Source organism: Ambystoma mexicanum, chromosome 2p, assembly GCF_040938575.1.
Source record: "Ambystoma mexicanum isolate Mex_15411 chromosome 2p, UKY_AmexF1_1, whole genome shotgun sequence".
Taxonomy (NCBI): domain Eukaryota; kingdom Metazoa; phylum Chordata; class Amphibia; order Caudata; family Ambystomatidae; genus Ambystoma; species Ambystoma mexicanum.
Genome location: NC_090923.1, coordinates 712755472 through 712775236, shown reverse-complemented (window position 1 = coordinate 712775236; position 19765 = coordinate 712755472). Strand labels below are relative to the sequence as shown.

Sequence of the window (19765 nt, the reverse complement as noted above, 5' to 3'; positions counted from 1 at the left end):
GTCAGGGTGAATGGTTGGCCCTCCCGGTCCTTCCCTTTGGGAAAAGGCATGAGACGGGGCTGCCCCCTCTTTCTCCTTCTCTTTGCTCTTGCGATTGAACCTCTCGCCCTTTGGCCCCGCCAAAATGCAGCCTGGACAGAATTCAGATGGCCTGAGGGGCACAAAGACCGAATTTCCTTGTACGCAGATGATCTCCCGATATATCTGGGGGACCCAGCCCGGACCTGCCCTATAGTGACACAAATGCTTATCCGCTTTGGTGAATTTAGCGGGCTCAAAATTAATTGGGGGAAATCTTTTCTGTCCCCGGTGAAGGGTGGTGCGCAGGTCAACCCCCAGGACTGCCCGTACCGAGTAGAACAGGGCTTTCGATACCTAGGGATCTGGGTGACAACAGACCTCACTAACTGTGCAACACACAATATTCAACCGGTAATTGACCGCTTTATCAGTGATGTTCACCACTGGAAGCTCCTCCCCCTCACACCCATGGCCAGAGCTGCACTCTTTAAGATGATGACTCTCCCAAGGTTTGTCTTACAGAATGCCCCACTCAAGATCCAAGACTCCGACTTTGACCAGGTTGAAACCCTCCTCTGGGAACTTATATGGTGTGGAGGCCAACCAAGGATAGCGCTAACCACGCTCCAAAGATCGATCTGGGAGGGAGGAATAGGGGGTGCCCCGCCTCCAAACCTATTATTGGGCCTCACAACTTGCAGTGGTCAATGACCTGCTTCACGGGGACAGAGAACTCCCCCCACATCAGGGCTGAAATCGCTGCTATGCATGACACCGACCCACTGCACTTATTATACCAAACCCTCCCGAGACCCCCCTCCCCCCCAACGACCACGACTCACATTATTACTGTTTGGAAACAAGTGCACGGATTCGTAAGGTGGAAAAATAAAATAACCACGGCACAACCCCTGTGGGGAAATAGCAATCTATCCGAAATAATGAAACTTGACCCATGGCCTAGATGGGTGGGGGCCGGGATTCTGAGAGTTGAAGATATTCTTGATGGAGGGGAACTAGCCCTGTCTGAAGCCATACAACAAAAATTCCAACTCCCGGGTACTGAGCGATATCACTATGTACAACTGGCCCATGCCCTAAGAAACCATATACCTGTAAATGCCAGTATCCCGGACTACACACCAATAGAACGCAACATGCTACCAGCTTTCATCCCCACCAAATGCACTTCCATCCTATATAACGCTATCACATCCTTTGCCACATCTGACTGATGAGCTTGAAAGCGAAATGGGAGGTGGATGTGGGAGAGATAGACCCAGAAGACTGGATCCAAGCACTAATGCATCCAAGGGAGGTTGCCATCTCTTCTAGGCTTCGGCTGGTACAATTAAAAATTTTGCACAGTGTATTACCCCAGAACGATATTATATAGATGGAAGAGAACCCCGAATCCGAACTGTCTCCGATGTGGAGAGGAAGAGGGGACTTTCTTTCATATTCTATGGGCATGCCCCCGGATCCACACCTTCTGGAACGCATGCTGCATTGAACTCAATAAGATACTTGCCTGTCATATACCACTGGACCCAAAGATTCTCATCCTGGGTATTCCGGATGAGATTGCTCTTAATAAATGGGAAAGGCTGCTCTTGAACACAGCAGCGGGGCTGATGAAGCGTAACATAGCGCAAAAATGGGGAGCCCCAGAGTCCCCAACGGTGGCGCAATGGGCAACGGACATGGACATATGTGCAATGATAGAGAACAGAATATACAATGCAAGAGGCTGGGAAGAAGGAGGACCCTAGATCCTACAAGACACAGCGGGGGTGATGCTGCTTAAATGCATTAAAGGTTTTGGGAAATGTTTTTGGGTGATTAGTAACGAGTCTGTTGACCTTTGAAAAGACATGCTAGTTTCTACATGTTGTGTTGTTTTGATTGTGATTAAAAATAATAATGTTTTATCAACAAAAAAAAGTTAGTCATCTATAGGCTATGCTGCGGACACTTGTTTAAGACTGCCTTGGGATATCTGGGATAAACTGGATTCCAGGTTTTGGAGAAGAACTTTAAGACTCCCCAATTCAACACCGATAGGCGTGATCCGCCATGAATTGGGACTACATTCTCTCCATGTTCATGTCATTTGGTAAAGGCCTTAAACACCTATAGAAAAGTAGAATTCATGAATTTCCCGCTGCAATATAAAATCATGAAGTTTGAAAACAAAGTGCTCCCGTCCTGGACACTAAAATTGTGCAGAGATAAATGTGCAGAAATTCTGGAAAATCTGTGTGTCAGTGCAGACACTGTGTAGGCATCCTAAGAAAGTAATAACATTACTATCAGTAGATTGGGCCCAAGCAGAGGCAGCGCAAGCAAATTCTAAGTCCCACACTTTAGCCTAGTTGATAGTCAATTTCCCGAAAACTCTACCAAACTACCTAAGGAAGAGTGCTAACCCTATTCACAGGGACTTGATCCTACGTTTTAGATTAAACATTCTTCAAACAAAACAAAATCTAAAAACATACGGCCTGATGGCTGATGATCAATGTAGACTGTGTAATCAAAAAGAGACGATACAACATTTGTTGATGTTCTGTAGAGAAGTAAACGAAGAAAGAGAAAAGTTTCTCCAAAACAATGTCTCGCCTCTGTCTGAACAGGACTCCAATTTCTCCAGCATGGGGTCTGGCATGGATTCACATGCTCATGAATATTCCCCGTCGTCAGGCTGGGAATCCTCGGTAAAGAAAAATCAGTATCAGTTTCGTTTCTGATCTGTCTTTCGTAGTAGTATATGTACAGAATGGGGGCCACTCCGTGGCCACAGTGGTCTGCCCCGGGGGTTATCATACCAGTGGGGGGCGGAATATATAATCTCGTAGTAGTAACCAATCACTGATCTCTGCGTCATACTGACCACAGCCAATGACTGCCATCTCCCTAAGCCCCGCCTCTGGCAGCCATCTTCAGATTTTAACCGCACGTTCAAGTGTTGGGATCCTCGTGCTATTGCTCTCGAGCTTTAGTGCTTTTTTCGCGCTTTTTCTTAGGAAAATCTTCTCTTTTTCGGTCAAAAGAGCCTCAAGCTCCACCGTTTCTTTATCCGATCAACGGGGCAGCCCGACGGAGGAGACGACGAGAACGTCGAGGGTGCCGACGGGGCTCCTGACCGCCCGTCGGACTTCCCTCAACCAGTGCCGCAAGACAACTCGGCGGCCATTTTGTTGGCTATACAGTCCTTATGCTCGGAGATAAGGACGAGATTGCCGTTACGACCAACGGAGGAACCTCTCCCGACGGGGGACCCGGAGCCAGGCCCTTCTGGGAGCCCTCCGCCTAAGAGAAGGAGGATTCATCCTCCACTTCCTTTTCAACCATTGCGCCCTGCTCAGCCCTCCTCCCCGTCCACGCCCCGTGGGGATGATACGGGGACTGACACGGCCGCGACGGGCACAGACGACGAGGTTTACGATGAGGGTCTCCCGTCGTCACCTCCTCCCCGGGCCTCCCCACCCGACGAGATTGGATCGTTTCATGCCATGATCGCCATGGCATCCGAGCTTTTCCAGCTCTGCCCGGAAGAGAAGAAGGAAGGTTTCCTTTATCAACGGCGCGAGACCAAGAGGAAGACGGTCCTCGCTGTACCTCTACTGGATGATATCTGGGATGAGGGTCTCGCCCTCCTCAAGAACCCATCCACAACGCCTGCGAGAAGGGATCGGTACGAGAAGAAGTACCGGGTCCCGGACGCGGCCCCCTTCTGCCTTCGGGCACAGCCGACCCCGGCCTCTACGTCGACCTCCCCGCCGGATGGCGAGGGAAAGAAATTGGACACGATGGGACGCAGAGTCATCTCATCGGCAGCGACGACGATTAAGGCTGCCAACGACTTGGCTATCGTAGCCCGCTACGACAGGGAGTTGTGGTACAAGATCGCCACCCTGCTGGACTTCTTACCAGACGACAAGAGGGCAGAGGCCCTAGAGATCTTGCAGGAAGAAGTGGCGTCGGACCACGCCATCACGATAGCGACGGACATCGCTGACACTGGATTTTGCCAGTTGGGCAACGGCGTGTGCTTTAGACGGCGTGGATGGCTCAAGGCAACTGACTTCCGCCAGGACGTGCAGACCAGAGTCTTGGACATGCCGTTCGACGGGAGCAACCTGTTTGGGAGAACAGTGGACGATTCCCTACAAGCCATCAAGATGGACACGGAGACGGCCCGGGCTCTTGGTGTTCTCCAGCAACGACGGCCACCCTTTCGGAGCGGCGGAGGCAAGCAGGGTGCCTCCAAAGGTTCCGGCGACGGATTTTCCACCTATCGTCAAGCGGCCCGTTCGTCGTCACAGGAAGCCTACTGGGGACGAGGCAAGTCGGGCGGACCCCGCCGTCGTCGCCAAGGAGGACAAGGCGGCAAAGCCTCGTCGAAGCAGGACTGAACCGGCCGTGGGGTCGGGCCCCCACCGAAGCACCCCGGTGGAAGGCCGGCTGGCAAGCTTCGTCAGCGTGTGGGAGTCCATCTCCACCGACCGGTGGGTGCTGGACGCCCTCGGCAGGGTCACACGCTCGAGTTTCTAAAGAAGTGCCTGCGCGTCCCCCCCGTGGCCAGGAAGGAACATCACGTCCCTCAACTTCTCTTGGAGGTAAAGGCGATGCTCAAGAAAGGCACCATCGAGCTCGTCCCAAAGAGGCTTCGGGGCTCCGGAGTTTACTTAAGATACTTCCTCGTGAAGAAGAAGACGGGAGGATGGCGTCCCATCCTGGACCTACGACGACTGAACAAATTCATCAAGGCACAGAAGTTCCGGATGGTCACCCTCCAGCACGTCTTGGGTCAACTGGAGGAGAGCAATTTCCTGTCGTCGTTGGATTTGGAGGATGCCTACTTCCATATCCCCATCCTAAAGGGACACCGAAAGTTTCTCAGATTCGTGGTCCAAGGGCGTCACTACCAGTTCAGAGCCCTTCCCTTCGGATTTAGGTCGGCACCCAGGGTGTTCACCAAGTGTCTCGCACCGGTGGCGGCACGGCTGCGCCTGGAGGGGTTCCACGTCTACCCCTACCTGGACGACTGGCTCATCCGAGCAAAGACAAAGGAGCTCGCCGCGGAGCACACAGCGAGGACCGTCCAACTACTCACGAACCTGGGATTCTCCATAAACTACACCAAGTCCCATCTGGTGCCCGCTCAAGACGCACTGTTTCTGGGAGCGAAGCTCAACACAGTGGCGCTTCTGGCCTCTCCGTCGGAGGAAAGGACGAGGGCCATCTTGGGCAAGGTGCAGCGGATGCTGGTTGCGGACGCGGCCAGGGTGAGGTCCATCACGTCCCTCCTCGGAATGTCTTCTTGCATTTATCTCATCCGCCTGTGCAAGCTTCGGATGCGCCCGTTACAGGAGTTCCTGGACGCTCGCTGGATCCAGACGACGGGCAGCTTCGAGGACAGGATCACACTCGACGAGAGCTTCCGACGAGTTATCCGGTGGTGGGGTACCCGCGCGCATCTGACGGCAGGCATGGACTTCCAGACCCCGGGCCACCAGAAGACAGTGACCACAGATGCCTCCCTGGAAGGGTGGGGAGCGCACACCGAAAATCTGCACGCGAGGGGCCTTTGGCTGCCGACGGAGAAGTCCCTCCATATCTATGTCCTGGAACTCCGTGCAGTGTTTTGGGCCCTCAGGTCCTTTCTTCCGTCCCTCAAGAGCAAGGTGGTGAGGATCTTCACCGACAACACCACCACCATGTTCTACATCAGGAAGCAGGGCGGTACCAGATCCCCAGCCCTGTCCGAGGAGGCGCAGGATCTGTGGCATTGGGCCGTCGCCCAAGGGATGTTTCTGGTGCCGTTTCATCTGGCAGGGATAAAAAACACCATCGCCGACTCGCTCAGCAGGGAGCTGCGCTCGTGCCACGAGTGGGAACTACGACAGGATCTAGTGGACCGCCTCTTCCGACGGTGGGGCACACCCCAGATCGATCTGTTCGCGACGGCGACGAACTCCAAGTGCCGGAGGTTCGCCAGCAGGTTTCCCTAGCCGAGGAGCATGGGCGATGCTTTCTCGTTCCCCTGGGAGGGCCTGTTCCTATATGCGTTCCCTCCATTGCCGCTGCTGATCCGGCTCATCAACCAGCTCAAGAGGTCACGATGCAGGATGATCCTCGTCGCACCTGCGTGGCCGAGGCAGATATGGTTCCCTGACCTTCTGGACTTGTCAACGTCCCCGTCAATCAAGCTGCCAGTGGACGCGGATCTTCTCTTCAGGGAAGGAGGCGCCATCCTCCATCACGACCCGAAGTCGCTGAACTTGCAGGCCTGGCTCCTGCACCGTTAGAGTTTGGAGGTTACGACATACCGGCCAACTGCAGAGAAGTTCTTGCAAAGGCCAGGGCGTCCTCAACTCTTAAATGCTATGGACACAAATGGAAGAGGTTCTCTGTCTGGTGCCACGCACAGAAGATTAACCCTCTACGGATTACGGCTCCTCAAGTACTGCCGTACCTGCTGACGCTGGCCAAGGCTGGGCTGGCGCACGCTTCCATCAAGATTCATCTTGCTGCGATCTCCCGATACACCAGAACCACGGGACGGACGTCTTTGTGGTCTCATCGTCTGGTGAAAGAATTCATGAAGGGACTGTTCAGATCATTCCTGCCGGTGAAGGCCCCGGCCCCGGCGTGGGAGCTCAACGTGGTGCTGACCAAGCTCATGGGACCTCCGTTCGAGCCTCTGCACTCAGCTCCGTTGAAGTTCTTGTCGTGGAAAACAGCGTTTCTTGTGGCCATCACCTCCGCACGACGGGTGGGAGAGATCCAGGCCCTTTCCTGCAAGCCCCCGTACTTGACTTTTCAGGACACGAGGGTAGTGCTCAGGACGCACCCCTCCTTCATGCCCAAGGTGCCTTCGGACTTCCACCTCAACGAACCCTTGGTGGTGCCTGTTTTCTTCCTGTCTCCTTCGTCGCCGGCTGAAAGGACTTTGCACTCGCTGTATGTGGCTAGAGCGCTGAAGTTCTACGTGGACCGCACAAAGAGTTTTCGGAAGACGTCACAACTTTTTGTGAAATTTGGACCTGTCAATCGGGGGAAGGCTCTCTCGAAGGCTTCCATTTCCAGATGGCTCTCCGGCTGTATCATGTACTGTCATCGGTTGGCAAACCGACCGCTGCCTGGCCGTCCGAGAGCCCATTCCACCAGAGCGATCGCAGCTACCACGGCGTTCCTATCGGGTGTGCCCTTGCTGGACATCTGCAGGGCTGCTACGTGGAGGTCGACGCACACCTTCACGAAATTCTACTGCGTCGATCGGGATTCCAGGGAGGAGTCCAGGGTCGGCCAAGCAGTGCTGTGCAACCTGTTCGCCTAAGGTGAGCCTGGTGAGGAGGTAAGAATTGCTTAATGTTGAGATTTGGATGTAATGCTTAATGTTGAGCCTTTGCCACCTCCCGTGGTTGTGCATGTGTGTACTGCTATGTATTCTTTTATTCATGAGCATGTGAATCCATGCCAGACCCCATGCTGGAGCAGGAACAAGTTACTTACCTGTAACTGTTATTCTCCAGCATGGGTCTGGCATGGATTCACATGCGAACCCTCCCGCCTACCCCTCTGCGGCTCTTCACTTGGTCATACTGCCACTTCACGTGCTACCAAATCTGAAGATGGCTGCCAGAGGCAGGGCTTAGGGAGATGGCAGTCATTGGCTGTGGTCAGTATGACGCAGAGATCAGTGATTGGTTACTACTACAAAAGACAGATCAAAAACGAAACTGATACTGATTTTTCTTTACCGTGGATTCCCAGCCTGACGACGGGGAATATTCATGAGGATGTGAATCCATGCCAGACCCATGCTGGAGAACAACAGTTACAGGTAAGTTACTTGTTCCTTATGGTGGGATGCCTTATATGTTGTTCTTAATAAACGAACAGTACGAGGTATTGGCATGTTTCTAGAAAAGATGGTAACAAAGCTAAGTGGCGCGGAAGTTAAAGCGCATATGGGACTTGGAACACTAGCCAAACTGTCTTAATACACAAAAGTCCCAAAAAATTGTATCGACAGAAAATTTAATTTGGATCTGTACGGTTAGGCTAAGTGGGAGAGGGATTAAATGAGTGAATAAAGCAAAGGTTTTGTATTCATTTACACTAAATGCTTAATAAAAAAAAAACAGCAAACAATATAAGTATCACAGCTGCAACCAAACGTGGTTCAAACCCTCGCCGTAGACAATCTCAGTCCTTGTGGATCAGAAGCGACACAGCTGCTGGCAAGTCCTACTTGGCAGTCAGAGATCCTCTATCCCAACCACGTCCTTGATTTGTCTTTCCGGAGGGCCCCTCTGCGGGCGCCATTTGTCAAACTGAAAAATGGCTGTGCTATGTAAACAAAACAGAGAATCACAAAGACACAAATCGTTTTTTTCAAATCAAAATGCATCTTTATTATGCGCATTGCAAACATTTTACTAATCTCTATACAAGCATGCAATGGTCTTTTTATCGAAATGCAAGGTATCTAAGACCTTTCCATAGAATTCTATCCAATAAAAAGCATTTCCATCGAAATGCCTTTTCATTGAATATAATTCGATTAATTTTTTTTTATTTTAAAATTAGGGTTAGTGTATTGGGTAGGGGAAGGGTTAGGGTAAGGGGTAGATTTAGGGTTAGTGTAAGGGGTAGGGCAAGGGTTAGGCTTAGGGTAAGGGGTAGGGCAAGTGGTAGAATTAGGGTTAGGTTAAGGAGTAGGAAAGGGTTAGAATTAGGTTTTGGCTTTGAGTTGAGTTAGAGCTAGGCTTAGGCTTGGGGTGAGTGTTTTGGGAGTTGTGCGGGTTGGTTGGGCCCAAAACCCCGACCTCCCTGCCCCCACCAAAAAATGCAACGTTACATGAAGCTGGCCAGTGCTGAAATCCTTTCAAGATTTCAGCACTGGACAGCTCCATGTAACCTTTTAACGTTACAAAAAATGCCTCAAAATGCTGTTTTTTACATTTAGAAGTGCATATCCATCTAAACTTGTCTATTTAGAAATTAGATGGGCTGGTTTAGATGGAAATGCACTTTTACATGTAAAAGATAGCATTTCGATGGAAAGGCATTCAATGCTTTTGCATCGATGGAAATGCATTTCGATACATTTGAAATCGATGGATTGACCATAAACCTGAGTGTATTAACCCAACCCCCCAGCCTCCATAGACTAAAGCTGTGACTGTCTCCCTTCTCTCTCAAAATGCTATTGAGACAGTCTCTCTCTAGCTCGCACACACACACACACACACACACACACACACACACCCTCCTCTGAGAGCAAGAGTGCACACACTCACTCACTCCTAAATCTACTGAACATTAGCATTGTGGTGCTGTGACGCATTTACATTTCTATGGCTACGTGTGCGTATTCTATCATTTTCAGCATAGCAAGCATAATAATACTGTACTAGTTCATGGTGACATGTCTCTACATTATTCTAAGACCAGAACAAGCGATCGCTAACATTCTCTCTCGCCTCGAGACTGTCTCATGCGGAAACCAAAACATGCATTTGTTTCAGCCAAAACATTCTCTGCAGTCAGCAAGGCCGTTTCTCTGTGCTAAAGATTCTGATAGTCTGTGTTATGAAAACATCTGACACACTGTGTGCTGCTACTCTTTAAACGCTCTCAACAAGAAGCATAATAATATGGACAGAAACACAAAGCAGACCATATCTAGCACCTAGAAGCACACTACAATGTGCTATACCTGACAAATGTACATAATTACATGGTTCTCAGCAAATATTGAACCATGATGGCTTAGAACAAAACTATAGTGCTTAAACATAGCCTAATGTTAACTGGATGCATATATGAATGCATGTATAAATGGATTAATAAATGGATTAATCTCATGATGAACTATCATAGACAAAATGCAGTTTCACACCTGAATGAACCCAGATTGAGCCGCTTTTACCATCTTTTGCGTCAGCGGGGCTAACCTAGAACCCCACTGTTGTGGCCAGGATTTTATATCCAAGTATATAAGAGATATATTTGGGGCTTTATCTGGCTTGAGCAACACCACCACCGCCTCCCTCAGAGATTCTGGTAGTTGGCCATCCTGCAGGAAATCCGGAGTAGGTACAGAGAAAGTTTCCCAGAATAGTGCATATTTTCCCGGATGGAATGGATCTAATAGCCGCAAGCACCTCTTCCAGGGACACAGGGCGACCCAACCACTCCCTTTCTTCTTCGGTGCACCAATACAGGGCTCCCTGATCCAAGTAACCGTTCACCTCCTGATGAGAAACCCGGATTTGGGAAGAGTACAGCTGACCATAGAACCAACAGAATTCCTGAACTATCTCCACATCTGCAAACTGCTCTACCCTTGAGTGTCTCTTAGGGATAAAACTCAGTCCTTAAAGTTGTCCATATTTGCGGCTCTTGCTAATGATTTACCGGGTTTCTGTCCCTCCCCATAATGCCATACCGCAGCTTTCCCTGAAGAGGATTTTGGCTTCTCTATGCGCCAGTTTATTGAACAACTGTAGATATTGCTTGATCTTTGCTTGTTCCGGAAGTGTCGGTGCTGCTGCATCCGATTGCCATTCTGTGTGGCCTCACTGTCGGCTAATTCTCGCCTCATCTGTTTCAGTACCCCAGTTTCCCTTGATATGCACTTCCCTTTAATTACGCACTTGAAGCTTTCCCACTGGAACCCAGCAGATCCTACCAATCTATCGTTGATCTTAAAGAACGATTCTGTCGCTCCCGACGGACCTTTCCGAAACAGTACACCTGTGAACCCCTCGCTTTTAAATACCCAGGGCGCTCTCCCCATCCCCTCCCTCTGTCTGTTAGTTCAATCGCTAGTAGTACTGGGGCGTGATCTGATAATGTGCGCGCCAGGATTGTCACCTCTGTCACTTTTCCCATTAGTGTATAGTGTATGGGAGATCAAGAAGAAATCCAACTTTGATGCCGAATTGTGAATGGAGGAATGGTATGTATACCCCAGTGTATATTGACTACCAATTCTGCGTACATCTTTAGCACATACCGTGCAGTTTTCCAGTCCCACTGGGCACCTGACGGTGGGTCCGCCCAGTGCGATCCTTGACCATGACCCAGTTGAAATCTCCCACCCAGGTTATTTCCTCGGGTGTGAGCATTCCCATTAGGAGGTCGATCCAGTCTAGTGCATCCGCTGTATCCTGGTTCGGGCCGTAGTAGTTGGCCAAGGTGTAGAGCTTTCCTTGCATGGTACCCTGTACTATCAGGCCTCTTCCCTCCCGATCCTTGACTGAGACCATTCGGAACCCAACTGATTTGTTGATGAGGATACATGCACCCCTGGCATATGAGGAGTAGGAGTAAAAGTAATGGTGCATCCCCATTCTCTCCCAAATTTTGATTCTACCTCCTGTATAAATGTGTTTCTTATAAGTATGCTATTCCCACCCGGTGTCATTTCATGTATAATAGGACTTTGCAACACTTAGACAGGCAATTCAGCCCCCTCACGTTCCATGTGATATACCTAAGTGACCCCGTCATTGCTCTTCCAAGTCCGCATTTCTGTGCCGGATCTCTTAGCTTGCAGAACATGTCCGTGTGCAGTATCAGATATCTCAACATTGTAGAGTAACACTAGATTCTTATGTACAGCCCAACCCCAACTGTTAGGGAGAATTCTCTGTTTAGGCTGAATTTCCTAACCTAGTGAGTCCCCCAGCAGCTTTGCTGGATTTTTGGGGTTTATTTTTTTTCTCCTGCCAAGAGTGAGACTCTTTTACCCTCACTCTTGGGCATGATTTGAGTGTGTTTCTTTGAATCTAGATGTGTTTAATGGGCTATGGGGTCTTTTACTCCATAGGGCTTCATGTGTTTTTGTGATGTGTGTTACACAGCACCCTCAGTGCAGTGACACAGGGGTGTCATAGTGACCCCCCAGTATAGACTCCATACCCTGGGACTGACTACTGTCTCCCAGGGCATGTAAAGTCACCATTGACTTTACTAGTCTTAAATTCTGAACAGAACCAGTACAAACCATCATATTGTGGACGTACTGGCTGGGGCAATTCGATTCCCCCACGGTCTGTTAGTCGAGGGGGCATGTCTCCGTCCCCCCTGATCGAGTTTTGGCTGGTGGCAGTGGATACTTTTTATATTCAACCGCGAATATTTTCCTATGGGATTTCCCATTGTTTTAGGCTACTATCTTTATTTAATTTACGGTAGCCTCGAACATACCGCCGGTTTATTTAATTAATATTAATTCTCCGGTTGGTATTTTTTGCCAAAACTTGATTCTAAAATGGCGGTTGTGTTCTCTTCTGTGACTCCAACCCAAGTCGAGCCCTTTGTTCCACTTTTTGGCGGGCTTCTCCACAGAAGCCCTCCAAAGTGATGCCACTCTGTCTGGGGTACTTAGGAGGGGTGGAGGGAAATTTAGGCACCCTGGACTGAGTTGCCTAGGCAACTCAAGTCGCACTCCATCCTGATTGGCCCAAGTGGTGAGCCGGCCGGCTCACCACTTAGCATGTTTGAGTGACAGCTAGGCTGAGTGAATGGGGGTTTGCTGCATAAAAGCAGGGCTTTGGGGACTGGAACTTCAGAAGTCGCCACAGGACCTAAGAATCCGACGAGGGAGAAGCTGAGCCGACCTGCCACGACACCACCACCGGTGGAGCCCTGCTGGACTGCCTCACCACTTTTCCCACCGACAGAGGAGATCTCCCACCGGAGAGTCTTCTTCCTTTGACTGGTGGGGATAACCAGTTTCACCGTCTTTTCGCTTTCCCAACGTATCTTGTGGCCGCCTTGCCCGTGCCAAGCACCCCGGCAACCGGGATACCACGTTTTACCACGACTGCGAAACAAAGGTACCACCTTTAACCGGAAGACTCCGCGGCTGGTTTCTTCCCTGGTAGTGCAACAAACTTAATCTTTCCTCCAAGTCGAGATCTTCTCTTCCCCTGGACGACGACGTGACTTGCACCCACTACCAGGAACAACTGCAACCGCTGGAGGATCCTTCCCACTTAAGGTACCGTGTCCCGCCTGGCTTCCCTTGCTACCGACTGTACGGGGTAGATTTAGCCCCCGGCTTTCGAACCTGGGTTAGCCTGGGACACCCTGGCTAAACTTTCTTAAAGCCTCTCTAAACCCTTTTTGAACCCTCTGCAAGACTTTCTAAGCATAGTGTAACTGTGTGATCTTGGGCGCATTTGTGCTCTGCTCTCTCTAAGAGTGGGCTCAGCCTTTGGACTTTGGCTCACCAGTGACTTTTTGCTCTCTGCCTGGCTAACCGTGTTCCTGAATCTTAGAGGGGTGTACCATTTCATATTCTGTCTTTTCCCTCCCTTTCTCACAAACGTATTGGAGTGCCATCTAGTTAAACGCTCACCTCCTGTATGAAAATAAGTGGTGTTTTACAGTGACTTATCTGATAAGGAAAAAGGAGTGTATATATACAACAGTAACTGTGTTTAGAATATTTTACAATAAGAGTGCTGGAGTGTTTCAACTGTGTGTTTTTGAATAAATAATTATATACTTTGATACCAAAGCTCTGGTCAGTGTTTGCTTGTATTATTGTACCTGAGTGCCTATTGTGTATACTCTGCATACTGCCTAACTCTTCTTGAGGGAAGTCTGACTGCTCAGCCACAGCTACCAGGTAAATCTGGGTGGTGCAGACTGCTACCAAGTGGGTTTACTGCCAACACCTGTAGTCTTAAATCTTTTGCAGTGGTCCCTAAGGGAACTGCACAGGTTTCTGCCTAACACCAACCCACCTACCTTCTCTGTCGGTCAGGGAAACTACCTGACCTCCGTGTTTCTGTCCCAACCCATCCCAAAACCACAACTTCCCCCTTCCCTCCAAACCCACTAGCAACCCCAACCTGCCAGCCCCCCCCTACCACCGTCCCTGCAAACATGCTTACGCTTGGGGGTTCACCAGGGCACAGTCACCCCTACAACCCTACCATAATAACACCCCAGCCACGACACAAATCGAGGACCAATACTCTCCTCTGACGTCGCTTTGTAAGCAGTCCTTTGGTGTTGTCCCCTTCAGTCATTGTTGCCCCTTCCTCGTGGTGCCCTAGGCAGGGCCTTAAGAAAGGAGTTTGCCTCCTCTCCAGTCTGGAAAAACTGCAGCCTTCCTCCATGCTGGACTCTGAGTTTAGATGGGTACACCATAGGATACGTTACGACCTCTGTCTCAGAGTCGCCTCTGCATGTCTACAAAGGTTTTCCTGGATGACTGCACCTTGTCCAAAAAGTCCGGGAATATACAGATCTGCGCGTTGTGGTATCTTGGGGAACCTGTTTCTCTGGCTTTCCTCAATGCCATATCTGTCTCGATAGTTCAACGGTCTAGCTATCAATGGACGAGAGGGAGCTCCAGGTATTAGTTTCCTACCACTCTTTAAGCTATGCGCCTGCTCCACAATAAACACTGCCGAGAAGTCTTCATTGCCTAGTACCTCCTTCAGCAGGTTCTCCACCATTTCCTCCATGTTGCGCTGGTCGGCTGCTTCTGGTACCCCAATTTTCCGTAAATTGTTCTGACGGGGGGATCTAGATTCAAGGTCATCCTGCTTATCTGTTATGTTTTTAACTGCCCTTCTAAGGACTGCCAGGTCGCCTCACTGCAGTGGTAGCACCGTCTCCGCCGTGGATTTTCTTTGTTCAGCCTTGTCGAGTCGCTCGCCATGTCAGTCTAGTCTAACCTGCATATAGTCCACTTTCTCCAGCATGGGGTCTGGCATGGATTCACATGCTCATGAATATTCCCCGTCGTCAGGCCGGGAATCCTCGGTAAAGAAAAAAACAGTATCAGTTTCGTTTCTGATCTGTCTTTCGTAGTAATAACCAATCACTGGTCTCTGCGTCATACTGACCACAGCCAATGACTGCCCTCTACCTAAGCACCGCCTCTGGCAGCCATCTTCAGATTTGGAAGCACGTGAAGTGGCAGTATGACCAAGTGAAGAGCCGCAGAGGGGTAGGCGGGAGGGTTCGCATGTGAATCCATGCCAGACCCATGCTGGAGAACAACAGTTACAGGTAAGTAACTTGTTCCTTCTCCAGCATGGGGTCTGGCATGGATTCACATGCTCATGAATAAAGAATACATAGCAGTACACACATGCACAACCACGGGAGGTGGCAAAGGCTCAACATTAAGCATTACATCAAACCCAACATTAAGCATCTTACCTCCTCACCAGGCTCACGTCAGGCGAACAGGTTCCGCAGCACTGCTTGGCCGACCCTGGACTCCTCCCTGGAATCCCGATCGACGCAGTAGAATTTCGTGAAGGTGTGCGTCGACCTCCACGTAGCAGCCCTGCATATGTCCAGCAGGGGCACACCAGAAAGGAACGCCTGATTGACAGGTCCAAAATTCACAAAGAGTTGTGACGTCTTCCGAAAACACTTTGTGCGGTCCACGTAGAACTTCAGCGCTCTAGCCACATCCAGCGAGTGCAAAGTCCTCTCAGCCGGCGACGAAGGCGACGGGAAGAACACAGGCAACACCAAGGGTTCGTTGAGATGGAAGTCCGACGGTACCTTGGGCATGAAGGAGGGGTGCGTCCTGAGCACTACCCTCGTGTCGTGAAAAGTCAAGTACGGGGCCTTGCAGGAAAGGGCCTGGATCTCTCCCACCCGTCGTGCGGAGGTGATGGCCACAAGAAACGCTGTTTTCCACGACAGAAACTTCAACGGGCCGAGTGCAGAGGCTCGAACAGAGGTCCCATGAGCTTGGTCAGCACCACGTTGAGCTCCCACGCCGGAGCCGGAGCCTTCACCGGCGGGAACGATCTGAACAGTCCCTTCATGAACTCTTTCACCAGACGATGAGACCACAAGGACGTCCGGCCCGTGGTTCTGGTGTATCGGGAGATCGCAGCAAGATGAATCTTGATGGACGCGTGTGCCAGTCCAGCTTTGGCCAGCGTCAGCAGGTACGGCAGTACCTGGGGAGCCGTAATCCGTAGAGGGTTAATCTTCTGTGCGTGGCACCAGACAGAGAACCTTTTCCATTTGTGTCCGTAGCATTTAAGAGTTGAGGACGCCCTGGCCTTTGCAAGAACCTCTCTGCAGTCGGCCGGTATGTCGTATCCTCCAAACTCTAGCGCTGCAGGAGCCAGGCCTGCAAGTTCAGCGATTTCGGGTCGTAGTGGAGGATGGCGCCTCCTTCCCTGGAGAGTAGATCCGCGTCCACCGGCAGCTTGATTGGCGGCGACGCTGATAAGTCCAGAAGGTCCGGGAACCATATCTGCCTCGGCCACGCAGGTGCGACGAGGATCATCCTGCACCGTGACCTCTTGAGCTGGTTGACGAGCCGGATTAGCAGTGGCAAAGGAGGGAACGCGTAGAGGAACAGGCCCTCCGAGGGGAACGAGAAAGCATCGCCCATGCTCCTCGCCTGGGGAAACCTGCTGGCGAACCTCCGGCACTTGGAGTTCGTCGCCGTCGCGAACAGGTCGATCTGGGGTGTGCCCCACCGTCGTAAGAGGCGATCCACTAGATCCTGCCGTAGTTCCCACTCGTGGCACGAGCGCAGCTCCCTGCTGAGTGAGTCGGCGATGGTGTTTTTTATCCCTGCCAGATGAAACGGCACCAGAAACATCCTTTGGGCGACAGCCCAATGCCACAGGTCCTGCGCCTCCTTGGTAAGTAACTTGTTCCTTCTCCAGCATGGGGTCTGGCATGGATTCACATGCTCATGAATATTCCCCGTCGTCAGGCCGGGAATCCTCGGTATAGAAAAAAATCACTATCAGTTTCGTTTCTGATCTGTCTTTCTTAGTAGTAACCAATCACTTGTCTCTGGGTCATACTGCCCCCAGCCAATGACTGCCCTCTCCCTAAGCTCCGCCTCTGGCAGCCATCCTCAGATTTTTACCACATGTTCAAGTGTTGGGAGTCCTCGTGCGGTAGCTCTCGAGCTTTTGCTGCGTTTTCGCGCTTTTTCAGGAGTTTTTTCTCATTTTTCGGTTAAATCCAGCCTCAAGCTCCACCGTTTCTACATCCAATCAACGGGGATCCGTTTCAGAGTTTTCTGCGGCCCTCAAGGGTGAAAATTTCATCGAGTTACACTTTTGGAGGATTCCAGAAGTTCTGAGGCCTACCCCGGACATGGCCCAGGAGAAAGGAAGCTCGACGCCTGGGAAGCTGTTCAGGACCTGCCCTGGATGCCAGCTTCAGAATGTTTTCAAGGCGGACGAGCATTCGTTATGCCTCTGTCTCCATGAGGACAAGACGCACAAGGAGAAGGACTGTGCGTTTTGTGGGAACATGTCGGAGCGGACCATGAAGGATCGCCACCTTCGTCTCGCCAACTGGCTGGAAGGGAAGAGCCCGTCAGGCGAGAAGAAGAAAAAGAAGTCGGAGCGGTCTTCTAAATCCTGTGAGGTTGCCCCGGCGATGGGGGCCCAACAAAAGGCTAAGCACCGCATGTCCGCGGGCACCGGGAGCGCCGAACGGTCGGGCTCCTTGGCTGCCATGCAGGGCGCATCCTCCCCGGCGCCATCAACCACGAGCCAACGCTCTGGCTCGGGTAAGAGGAAGTCCGAGAACCCGGCGAAGCTTCTGGAGAGGCCCCGGCCGATCTCGAAGATTCCGGCAGAGGGGGAACGAGGCTCGGACCCTTCCCCCCAAGGTGAAGGCCCCAGGCATCCAGAAGGTGGCGATGGCCTTAATTCACCCTGCTAACACCTCGACTGAGGATGTCGCCGCCTCCCTGGCTCAGCCTGTGGAGGCTACACCAGTGGAGGCGCCCTCAGGACCCAGAGTCTCCCTGCCACCGCGGAGGGAGTCGTCTTTCAGGCCCATTGAGAAGACCCCAACGAAGTCCTCGTTGGAAAAGGTGGGGGAAGGGCTGGTGGCCATCGTGGATACGGACAGGACCTTCCTCATCGAAGTCGTGGAAGAGGCCCAGCCCATCGGGAGGGATCCTGACGAGGGCGACGACGAGAGCGACGGTGTCGCCGACAAGGCTCCTCAACAGCCCTGGCACCCATCGTTTCCGGCGCCGCAGGACATCGCCGTGGCCATTTTGTCTGCGATTCAGTCCTTGTGCTCGGAGATAAGGACAAGGTTGCCCCTTCCCCCGACGGAGATACCTGAGCCAGACCCGACGGGGGAACCGGAGCAGGGACCTTCGGAGAGGCCACCGCATAAGAGGAGGAGGACGCATCCTACGCCACCTCTCACCTCTGCGGCCTGCTCTGCCTTCCCCCCGGTCTACTACCCACGGGGATGATACAGGCACAGACACGGCTACGACAGGTACAGATGACTACGGGGGCGACGACGGGACGTGTCCCCCCCTGCTTGGGCGTCCCCGCCCGACGAGATTGGATCCTTTCATGCCATGATTTCCAGGGCATCCGAGCTTTTTCAGCTCTGCCCAGAAGAAAAGAAGAAAGAAGGGTTCCTTTACCAATGGCGCGAGGCTAAAAGGAAAACGGTCCTCGCCGTACCGCTTCTTGATGACATCTGGGATGAGGGGCTCGCCCTCCTCAAGAACCCTGCCACGGCGCTGGCAAAGAGGGACCGGTACGAGAAGAAGTACCGGGTCCTCGACGTTGCCCCCTTGTGCCTTCGAGCACAACCTACCCCGGATTCGGTCGTCTCGGCGGCGGCAAAGAAGAAAGCTGGGGGGGCATCGGCCTCAACATCAACTTCCCCGCCAGACGGCGAGGGCAGGAAGTTGGACAAGATTGGACGACGGATCATCTCATCTGCAGCAACGACTATCAAGGCGGCCAACGCCCTGGCTATCGTAGCCCGCTACGACAGGGAGTTGTGGTTCAAAATCGCCCCTCTGTTAAACTTCCTTCCGGACGCCAAAAGGGCTGAGGCCCTTGAAATCCTACAGGAGGGGGAGATTGCTTCGGACCACGCCATCACGTGGCGACGGACATCGCCGACACCGGTTTCCGTCAGTTGGGCAACAGCGTTTGCTTGAGACGACGAGGATGGCTCAAGGCCACGGATTTCCGCCAGGACGTACAAACCAAGGTTCTGGACATGCCCTTCGACGGGAACAACCTGTTTGGAAAGGCGGTTGATGGGTCCCTTCAGGCCATCAAGACGGACACAGAGACTGCCCGGGCCCTGGGAGTGCTCCAACAACGACGGCCGTCCTTTCGGAGCTCCGGAGGCAGACAAGGTGCCTCCAAGGGATCCGGCAGTGGATCCTCCACTTACCGCCAAGCGGCAAGATCTTCGTCCCAGGAAGCCTACTGGGGACGCGGCAAGTCAAGTGGTGCCCGTCGTCGTCGACAAGAAGGTCAAGGAGGCAAGGCGGCCTCCAAACAAGATTGAACCGACCGTGGGGTCGGGCCCCCGCCGAAGCACCCCGGTGGGAGGCCGGCTGCCGAGGTTCGTCAGCGTGTGGGAGTCCATCTCCACTGACCGTTGGGTGCTGCACGCCCTGGCCCAAGGGCACGCCCTCCAGTTTCAGAAGAAGTGCCCTCGCGTTCCACCCGTGGCCAGGAAGGAAAATGACATCCCTCAACTACTCTTGGAAGTAAGGGCGATGCTCAAGAAGGGTGCCATCGAGCTCGTCCCAAAGAGGCTTCGGGGCTCCGGAGTTTACTCAAGGTACTTCCTCGTAAGAAAGAAGACAGGAGGATGGCGCCCCATCCTGGACCTACGACGACTGAACAAGTACATCAAGGCACAGAAGTTCCATATGGTCACCCTCCAGCAAGTGCTGGGACAGCTGGAGGAGGGCGAT

General features: G+C 52.1%; 1 protein-coding gene across 1 annotated transcript in view; it reads left to right on the top strand.

Moving 5' to 3' along the window:
* LOC138566703 (adenosine deaminase domain-containing protein 2-like) overlaps positions 1 to 19765 on the top strand; it is a 1803535-nt gene that overhangs the window by 793562 nt on the left and 990208 nt on the right. The window lies entirely within an intron of this gene.